This window comes from Mustela lutreola, chromosome 1 (assembly GCF_030435805.1).
Source record: "Mustela lutreola isolate mMusLut2 chromosome 1, mMusLut2.pri, whole genome shotgun sequence".
NCBI lineage: Eukaryota > Metazoa > Chordata > Mammalia > Carnivora > Mustelidae > Mustela > Mustela lutreola.
Window position 1 is genome coordinate 177,789,379 of NC_081290.1, and position 11,411 is coordinate 177,800,789.

The following is an 11,411-nucleotide window of genomic DNA, read 5'->3' on the forward strand; positions in this document are numbered from 1 at the left end:
TAAAGCTAAGGGAATGGGAGCCAAGAAGATAATTTATAAACCAGACCTGATTCTTAGTCAAACGATGTCTTTATTGTTAACTGTGACAATTAAATATGCAAACTAAGAATAAAAGTATAATGATGATATGCCCATTTAATAATTCACTATTGCAGAAGAACATGCATGGGCATTATTGTGTTATTGAAATGCATCCCGGTACCATTCATAGTAATCGGAGGTTACCATTTTATAGACCTAGAAATGGATTGTCAATTCCAGGGAGCTCCTTTTTCTTTCTCTTTCATGTTCAGAGATGTTCATATTTTGACCCTTAGTTTTATTCTCTGGTTTCATCACAAGATGGTGCCAGTGTGTCTCTGTCGCCGCAGAACGAGAAAAAAAAAAAAAAATTAACAGGCTGTAAGTACTTGTATTGGAGGTTGGGTATAGATCTAGTGAATTCCAAACATACTTACATTTCCTTCTTCCGTGTAAAATTCCAGGATGTCTACTCAAGCAACTGATGAATATTTCTTTAGGAATTGTTCTTTGAAGTTCAGGTGTTTCTATAGCTAAGAGAAATCCTGGTCTATAAATGACTCATTTATGAGTTCTTCTGATTCCAGGGAGTTTCACCCGTCTTCAGGAACACACCACACAACATGCCCTCCAAATCAGGGTTATGGTCATTATTCTATTCTTGCCCATGTATAGAAATGTCCTACTAGTGACTCACTGTATTTGTTGTATATAAATCTCAGTTTATAAACTCATCTCTAATTTCCTCAGGCTGGTGGGAATTTAACTTCAGTCATGCCTGTGGCTGTCACTCAAACGCCTGGAATCTTAAACCACATTAAACATCTCAGAGGACTAGTTGGTCACTGATCATCTGTGTCCTTTGAGAATTCCCTATTTTGGTTGACAAGACCATTCCCCCTCTGTTTCTGTGCTTTCCTCAGATGTGGGGATCACTATAGTGGTTGGAAGTGCTGGGCTTTTGCAGTCTTCTCAACATGGCATGTGAACATTCATTCCGAGTTTCCACTGTATCTTTAGGGGATGGCCAAACCCCTCTCCTTGAAGGGTTCATCTTACACACACACACACACACACACACACAGTTCTAGACCTCTCTCAACATGGAGGCATCTCTTTAAGTCTAGAGATAAACTATGTTTCCTCAGATCTTATTCATTTCGATGGGCTTAGACACTTGGAAATCAAAGCCAGGAAGCCCAACACAAATCTCATCTGAACCAAAAAGTACAGGATGATAACCTACTGAGAAGGCAAGGAAAAGGCATCAAATGGAAGAGTAAATTGGAAGATTCGAGCAGAAACAGATATGTGTCTCAGAAAATTATCTTGAGAAATACGCACAGAAATTCATCCCATACCTCTGGGCACCATATTGTTTTTTCCCTGTATTACAAGATGCAGGGAGCTCTGCCAGGCTCTGCTGAAACAAAGAGTGCTTAACCAGTGTCTCCAAAAGGGAGAGCTCTCTGGTGAATCTGCCTGAACCAATGAATTTGGTAACTCATTTATGACAAATAATTACATAATGCCTTTATCACCAGCGGACTTAGTGCAGCCCTGAATTATTCAACCATAGTGGCCTATGCACAATTTTCCACTATTAATCTGACTTTTTTTGTCAGTCCACAATGAAGCTGCATCTTGAGTCAGGATAGCAATGGAGTAGTTTGGTTCTGTGGAGAAACTACAGGACTCCTTGATATTTCATATTTCAGTTTTTAATCTTCTCACCTATGCATAGGTTGTTTTAAACTTTAGTTATTTTCCAGATCATTTTTAGTACAATAGAACATTTTTTAATGAAGTGTTCCTGGGATATTCCATACAGAAATCCTGCTTACTATTAATCTTGATTAATTTGAGAAGCAATAATTAATGAATAATTTTAGGAAAACTTTTCTTTTTTTTTTTTCTTGGCAAAGTCTACCAATGCTTCCCCCGAACCAAGTATGTATGTGTGTGTGTATGTCCATCATACATGTGTGCTAATGACTTTTATCCAAAATAAAAACAAAATAAAGAAAATCTCCCCTTTGCCAAGAGACCTTAGAGTCCACTGAGTTAAACGTTTAGTCACTGAGGTATTTTTGGATGTCAAAACCACAGCAATGAAATCATTTTATGCCTCAGAACATGGAAGTAGAAAAGTCAATAATAGTGGTCGTCTGCCACACCCTGAAGGCAAACGGTGAATTGCCTGATCCGTTCAAATCCCCCTAACTCAGCTACTCCCTGCAGCAGAAGGTCATACATACATACATACATGCCAAAGGACATACATGCATATATACAAAAAAAAAAAAAATATATATATATATATATATTTTTTAGCCTGTACTTTCTGGGTAATGGTCATGTCAGTTTTAGTAATGGAGCTGCTTCTTCCCTCTTCTTAGTCCTCAGCCTCTCAAAATCCATATATTGCTTTCTTTTTCTATGATTTCAAATCCTCTATAATGCATAATTTTTTAGCATGTTCTACTTTCTCAAATTTATTATCTTAGTTTAAATAGTTCCTCCCTAATCTCCTTTCTCTGCCCATAGTCCTGTGACTTTGTTTTACCCATATTTTTCCCTCTCTCTTACAACTGCATTCTATTTTATCTTTAATACTTATTTAATTAACTTCTTTCCCGATTTTAAAACATTTTTTAGCATTGTGCAGAGAGCTGAGTGGGGAAGATGAGATGTTCTGTCTCTTATTCAGTCATCCATGTGTTCTTTTATTCGTGAAACATTTGTTGGCAATGATGGAGAAGGCCTGCGAAAGGGAGTCCAACCCCTGCATTCTGAGAATGGATAGAAACTGAATAAATCAAATGTCATATTTGGAAGGATATTAAAGGTCATTTGGGGCATTAGCCCCATAGAAAGATACATCAGAATCACCTCCAGTGTTTAAAAAAAAAGAGTCATGAATTCTATACCTGAAGATTCATGATGAGTATCATCAAGTGGATTTGGAAACTTATGTATTTATTATGTATCTTAGATGACGTTGGAATGGCAGAGTGACCGTAAAGAACAATTTGGAGCTGTGGATTTAATACAACCTCCAATCCATGTCTTGGAATCTTTCTTTTTTATAATATGCATATATCATATAATTTATAGATATGTATTACATTATATATGATATGTATATGTTATAAAATACGTGCTTTTACTACCTATGGATTTAGGATATGAACATGTCAGTAGACCCGAAATGCACATTCTAGCTCTGGACAGGTCTGACCAGTACAAATGTTATTGCCTTGGATAAAAGGCTCCTTACAACTTCCACCAACTGATCCTTTCTCTTTCTTTTGATTTCTGAACTGGTTTACAACTCCTGAGAACACCATGAAAAGATCTATGTGTCTTTCTATCAGTCCTTTGGAGTTGAAATAGTGAATCATGGAACACTGCATCAAAAGCTAATGATGTATTTTATGGTGACTAATATAACACAATTTTTTTTAAAAAAGGAAACATATTCTGGGAAAAAATACTATTACATTAAATCATGATGCATAATATGTGCTTGCAGAAAGTAAATGGTTTTTCCTTAGATTTTGTGATTACTATTTTAATTTTTGTTTTTAGATTTTATTTATTTATTTGACAGAGAGACCGCGAGAGAGGGAACACAAGTGGCAGGGGAGGAGTAGGAGATGGAAAAGCAGGCTTCCCGCAGAGTAGGGAGCTACCTACGGCAGGGCTTGGTCCCAGATCAGGACCTGACCTGAAGGCGGACCCTTAATGACTGAGCCACCCAGGCGCCCCTTAAAAAATGTTTTACTGAAGCTGAACTTTTCTCACTTTTTTATGACCTTTTCTTCCTAGTAGATACTTAAGTCCATCTTGTGGATAATCCAGAAATTATTGCTGTCCATAGACAATCAGTATAATAATAAGTGTATCAGTCTTCCCTAACAATCATACATGTTCTCTATGTTCAAATCTCATTCATTCCTTCACTATTTTCATTTTATCCACATAATCCAAGCTATCGTACTCAAAACGTGACTTTATTCACCTGTCTTCTAAGAATGGTAACAATTTTTCATACTATTTCAAAGATTTGTTTCATGGAATTTTAACATAAAGCAATGTCAATGACTCAGACCTGCACCAGAGAATAACCTGGGACTTACACTTGGCTCCTCTTTGTCCTTGCTAGGAATACCCAGCGGGTCCTACTGAATTTTGTTGTCTCCTTGAGCCCTCACACGTGGTGGGTCCTTCAGACTTCTGTGTTCATCTTCTAAAACCTCATGGGGGGATTTGATTGAATCAGTGGGGGGCTGATTATTAAAAACTGGAGATTACTTTATCACAAGGTCCAAAAAAGGTAATAGAGTTCTCACAAACTGAAAGACCTAAGGAGCACTGTCCTGCATGTCTTTTCTGAATCCTTCCCTGTATCAGCGGCACACTTGGGCTGAACGTGATAGCACACACTCTTACATCGCAGCTCTGCCATTTTGCATTCCTTTCAACAGTCTCCCAAGCTGTCTGCTTTGTTGTCTATTCTTGTGGTCATGTTTTTTCGGCTTTATTTATTTAGTTACATTTTTATCGGTAATAGCCATTCCTGACAAATAATGGTGTAATATCTCATTATGGTTTTGATTTGCCTTTCCCTGATGATTAGTGAGGTTGAACATTTTTTTCATATATAATATGGAGGTTCCTCAAAAATTAGAACTAAAACTGCCGTATGGTCTAGTGATCCCCCATTTGGGTATTTATCCGAAAGAACTGAAGTAAGGATCTTGGAGAGATTTCTGTACTCTCGTCACAGCAGTATTTGCAGTAGTCAACATGGGGAAACTCCAAGTACCCATCAGCAGAGGAATGCATAAAGGAAATGTGTATGCACATAGTGGAATGCTATTCAGTCTTAAAAAGAAGACTCTTCAATATGTGGCAACATAGATGAACTTTGAGGGCATTCTAAAAAGTGAAATAAGCCAATCACAGAAAGGCAAAGACTGCGTGACATGTCTACAATAATCTAACCCCTAGAACCAGAGTGGAATGGCGGTGGTTGAGGGGAGGAGGAGTTAGGGAGTTATAAATCAAAGATCACAGTGTCAGGAACAGTATGGATAAACTCTAGACCTCCTGTGCAACATCGTATCTATAGTTAACATTAGCGTGTTGGAGGGTAACTCTCATATGTTACTACTGCATTAAATGAAATTAATGATACCATACAAGGAAAGGGGAAAATAGAGCAATTATAGTTTCATTTTCTTTTGATCCTTTCTTACTCCTCAGTAGCTGAAGGATAGTGTGTTTAGAATATGTGCTTATGAAAAGATCAATAAAAACAATTTTGTGCAGTATTTCTACGAGTTCTGGTTAAATTAAATACATACTTATGTTTATGCTAAAAAAAATGCTGGTGATTCCACATGTAAGGAAAAACTGGCATTCTTAATATGAGGATAAACAGTAAAATTCTTGCTATTCATTTAAAATTTTAATTCTTCCTTAGTTAGAGTGAGAATTAATTTGTTAATTGATTCACATCCATTTGTAAGAAATAACATAGAAAGCCTATGTACCCTTTACTGTTTCCCAAATGGTAACATCTTGCAAAATTGTAATAGAGCATCACATGACATTGGTGCGTTCCAGAGGCAGAACATTTATTTTCCAGAAGTACTTAAATTATAAATTCAGGTGTGTGGATGGTGCTGTCAGCTAACCCCCCGACTCGGTTTCGGCCCAGGTGGCGATCTCAGGGTCCTGGGGTGGGAGCTGTGGGTAGAGTTCCGTGCTGAGGACACAGTCTGTTTTAGATTCTGTCTTCTTCCACTCCTGCCCCTCTTGCTCATGCTCTTTCTCTCTCAAATAAATAATTTTTTAATTATGAATTCAATATTTTATAGTTATGGGGCTAATCAAATACTCCATTTTGTATCAAGTACATGATGGTAGTTTGTGTTTTTCTAGAAAGTGGTACAATTCATCTAAGTTGTCAAATTATATGTGTAGTTACTTGTAGTATTCCCTTATTATTCTGTTGATGTGGGCAAGGTCGTCCTGTCCCCTGTTTGATTCCTGATATTGATGATTTGGATCATGAGACTCTAGATCTTATTTAATATTTCTGTTTTAGTTGGCTTCTGTGGACCCCTGAGTGTGTGTGTGGGTGAGGGGGAGGCTGCCACTCATGTTCTGATTCCCCATATGGTTTCCACTAAAATTGTGGGAGATGTTATTTATTATCTGAAAGGAATGAAGATCCAAGCTCCCCATTTGGCCTTCCCTGACATTATTTGTTGGGGAATGTGGGGTGTCTTACTATACCCTTGTGAGTACAGAGCCTACTCTACCCACTGGACCTTGTTATTTCTGGGAGGTTTAGCTCATGCTGAGCAGTTACTGTCTGAAAGTTGTCTGTCTTACTGCGTTGACGTTTTTCTTTTTCTGGCTTGACAGGACACACTAAGGACAAAGTCTCAATTCTCGATGAAAGCCTCTGAGGTTTTCTAGAGTCACCCCTAACCCTCTATCACCCCACTTTCTATCTCTTGTTTGTTATTCTGTCCTGATCGCCATCCTCTCGGCTCTTCGCAGACCCTCTTTCCTCCTACGTCCAGCCTCTGAGCGTCTCTCTACTCTGCAGGAAGAACCATTTCTTCTTCCACATGTACATTCCTATCCATCCCTTCTTCAACAGCCTAAAGGAGCTTTGCTCAGGGATGTCTTCCCTAGGTATCAAAACAGATTAGGGCTGGGTTATAACCACCCATGTTGCCACATGCTCTCTTCCACAGCATACATGGGGTGTTCCCCTCTGCAGTCTGGGCTTTGGGATGGCAGTGTCCTCTCTCTTTCTCTCCTACTGCTCTTACTTCAGTGTCTTGCACTGTCTCTGGTGTATCATGGTCACTCATTAAATATTTATTAACCACATTATTTTGTGTGTGTGACCAAAAAAATTGCTCTGGAAACGATTAAAAAAAAAGCTATCCTAGGATTTGTAGAAATTCATTATTTATTCAGCAAGCGTTTCTTTGATACCTTAAGTGTCTTCCACAATCTGCCTAATGGAAAGAGTTTTAAAAGTGATCAAGAGAAAACCTATCTGTATCATTTTAAGTCTTGAGTCATAAAGCCTTAAATAATATATATATATATATATATATATATATATATATATACATATATGTGTGTTAGAAAATGTGGTAGGGAAAGTCTGAATAGGGTAGTAAGGTAGAGCGTCACTGTGAGAGGCTGTTTGTTCAGGAAATCTAGGAGAAAACTATTTTAGCTGGAGTATACAGCAAATACACAAGTTCTAGTTTTATTTTGCTGCTTATATGTTTTTATTTTGTTTCATATTATCCTGTGTTGTTTTTAACCCAAGAAAGTGAGTAGATAGTATGGCTCTCACTGTGCTAGGAAGGACTGGGGTTGATCAGGTAAATATGGAGGGACTCAGAGAAAGAAAAAGTCTAGGAAATTAGAAATATTCCTTCAAAAATCTTAAATTTGGGTTGCATATTGAATGTACAAGAAGATATGTGAAGTGGGAAATTTTGTGTATGAGTCAGGAGCTTAGTTTTTATACAGTTCTCTGTGTTCTCTGGATTCTCGTGAAGGGTCAAGGGTACTTGGAATAATCCTAGACACACACCGTCTTCAATATTAAAGTCAGCTGAGTAGAATAGTCTGAGCGTGGGGAGTTCTTCAAACTAGAGCTAAAGATACTAAATTTCCTCATTTCCTTTTTGCATGGAATAAAGGGAAACATTCACCCCCCTCCTCGAATATATTTAAGTAGCTGGGACATAACTTCTGTTATATATATCTTTCAAAGAAGTCTATAACCATGAAAGCACTGGTTTCCTGAGAAATCTATTGTGGACAAATTGTATGTATAAAATATATTGATTATGTGTCCCAAAAGGCTTGACCATTACTGATGTTTATTTTGCACGTTTATTTTTTATAATTTTGAATATTTCACATATTTTACTGAATTTAAAAGTATGTGTCCTCATTAGGTAAAGAGGAATACCTTTAGTTTTTCCATTCTTCTTCCATAATACACAAAATTTACCTAAAATGTCTGTAGTTTTCACTGAAGGTGTTCTAAACGAATTCAGATAAACAAGCCATATGATATGAAATATATTTTTCCCTCTTGACTCATCTTTCTTTTTGCGTATTTTCTCCTTAGTTTCAGTTGATAATGTACTTGAAGAATGTTTTTGTGGACATTAACTCCACCATAAAACTTTGTACTTCTGCCATGTTCCACACTTCCCTTTAGGATTTTGTTCTTTACAACAAGTGTGTTGCCTTAAAGTACAAAAATGCAGATCTATGCAGGGTACATAATAGTTCCAACAGGTCAATTACATGTGAGGCTAATCAGAGCCTTTGACAGAAATACCAGGTCTTAGACTCCAGAACCACCTGTTATCAGTCTTGTTCGCATGTGAAGGAAAAATCCAACCTACTTTGTTACCGGCACTTAGGTAATGTGGTTCTCTCACAGATTAAGAAACCTCAGAATTATTTAAGAATGTGTCAGTTAATGCAACATAACAAATGATCTCAAAATTCTGGGGGTGAACTTTATAAAGTTTCTTCCCCATCCATGGGTGACCATGTCAGCTGAGGGCAGCTCTTCTCCCTCATGCAAGTGCATCTTGTCTGGGTCTCCCGTCCTCCTCCGGAACTGGTGGGTTCCTTCATGGAGATGGAAGAAACCAAAAAGTCAAGTTCCATCATTTAAGCACATTCCAGTCCCTACTTGCAACAACCCATTGGTTATTTCAAACACAGACACACACACACACACACACACACACACACACACACACACACACATATACACGTCCGTGGAAGATCTGACTCATGCCCAGGTGACTTTTTTTTTATTTTTTATTTTTTATAAACATATATTTTTATCCCCAGGGGTACAGGTCTGTGAATCACCAGGTTTACACACTTCACAGCACTCACCAAAGCACATACCCTCCCCAATGTCCATAATCCCACCCCCTTCTCCCAAACCCCCTCCCCCCAGCAACCCTCAGTTTGTTTTGTGAGATTAAGAGTCACTTATGGTTTGTCTCCCTCCCAATCCCATCTTGTTTCATTGATTCTTCTCCTACCCACTTAAGCCCCCATGTTGCATCACCACTTCCTCATATCAGGGAGATCATATGATAGTTGTCTTTCTCTGCTTGACTTATTTCGCTAAGCATGATACGCTCTAGTTCCATCCATGTTGTCGCAAATGGCAAGATTTCATTTCCTTTGATGGCTGCATAGTATTCCATTGTGTATATATACCACATCTTCTTGATCCATTCATCTGTTGATGGACATCTGGGTTCTTTCCATAGTTTGGCTATTGTGGACATTGCTGCTATAAACATTCAGGTGCACGTGCCCCTTTGGATCACTACGTTTGTATCTTTAGGGTAAATACCCAGTAGTGCAATTGCTGGGTCATAGGGCAGTTCTATTTTCAACCTTTTGAAGAACCTCCATGCTGTTTTCCAGAGTGGCTGCACCAGCTTGCATTCCCACCAACAGTGTAGGAGGGTTCCCCTTTCTGCGCATCCTCACCAGCATCTGTCATTTCCTGAGTTGTTGATTTTAGCCATTCTGACTGGTGTGAGGTGATATCTCATTGTGGTTTTGATTTGTATTTCCCTGATGCCGAGTGATATGGAGCACTTTTTCATGTGTCTGTTGGCCATTTGGATGTCTTCTTTGCAGAAATGTCTGTTCATGTCCTCTGCCCATTTCTTGATTGGATTATTTGTTCTTTGGGTGTTGAGTTTGCTAAGTTCTTTATAGATTCTGGACACTAGTCCTTTATCTGATATGTCGTTTGCAAATATCTTCTCCCATTCTGTCAGTTGTCTTTTGATTTTGTTAACTGTTTCCTTTGCTGTGCAAAAGCTTTTGATCTTGATGAAATCCCAATAGTTCATTTTTGCCCTTGCTTCCCTTGCCTTTGGCGTTGTTCCTAGGAAGATGTTGCTGTGGCTGAGGTAGAAGAGGTTGCTGCCTGTGTTCTCCTCAAGGATTTTGATGGATTCCTTTCGCACATTGAGGTCCTTCATCCATTTTGAGTCTATTTTTGTGTGTGGTGTAAGGAAATGGTCCAATTTCATTTTTCTGCATGTGGCTGTCCAATTTTCCCAGCACCATTTATTGAAGAGGCTGTCTTTTTTCCATTGGACATTCTTTCCTGCTTTGTCGAAGATTAGTTGACGATAGAGTTGAGGATCTATTTCTGGGCTCTCTATTCTGTTCCATTGATCTATGTGTCTGTTTTTGTGCCAGTACCATGCTGTCCTGATGATGACAGCTTTGTAATAGAGCTTGAAGTCCGGAATTGTGATGCCACCAACGTTGGCTTTCTTTTTCAATATCCCTTTGGCTATTCGAGGTCTTTTCTGGTTCCATATAAATTGTAGAATTATTTGTTCCATTTCTTTGAAAAAGATGGATGGTACTTTGATAGGAATTGCATTAAATGTGTAGATTGCTTTAGGTAGCATAGACATTTTCACAATATTTATTCTTCCAATCCAGGAGCATGGAACATTTTTCCATTTCTTTGTGTCTTCCTCAATTTCTTTCATGAGTACTTTATAGTTTTCTGAGTATAGATTCTGTGCCTCTTTGGTTAGGTTTATTCCTAGGTATCTTATGGTTTGGGGTGCAATTGTAAATGGGATTGACTCCTTAATTTCTCTTTCTTCTGTCTTGCTGTTGGTGTAGAGAAATGCAACTGATTTCTGTGCGTTGATTTTATATCCTGACACTTTACTGAATTCCTGTATAAGTTCTAGCAGTTTTGGAGTGGAGTCTTTTGGGTTTTCCACATATAGTATCATATCATCTGCGAAGAGTGATAATTTGACTACTTCTTTGCCGATTTGGATGCCTTTAATTTCCTTTTGTTGTCTCCAGGTGATGTTTTTTATCCCTTGCCTCTTGGAAATTTCTCTGATGGACCAACCCAAAGATCTTCCTCTGTCAGTCTCTGCAGCAGCATTGCCTAAGCCACTTAACAAGACTTGTATCATAAACTTTCCTCTAAGATAAATTCTTTTCCATGTGCAATTTTCTCTTATTTGAAAGCATTGGATAGTGTTTACTACTGATTTTTCTTTCTCAGTTTTTTATCACATGTGTTCAGCACAAAGCCTTAGATAAAATAAATTCTTGTCATTGATGATGGAAACTCTATATGAGAGGGTAATAAATTTTGAAATCAGGCAGTTTTTGAGGTTGTTTATCTACAGTGTATCCTTCAGGATTACCCCATACTCTACCTCATGTGTGTGCTTTTAACCAACCAAGGTTTATTATTGTCTGCAATCCACAAGGGGCCGTGGCCACTGTGGTTG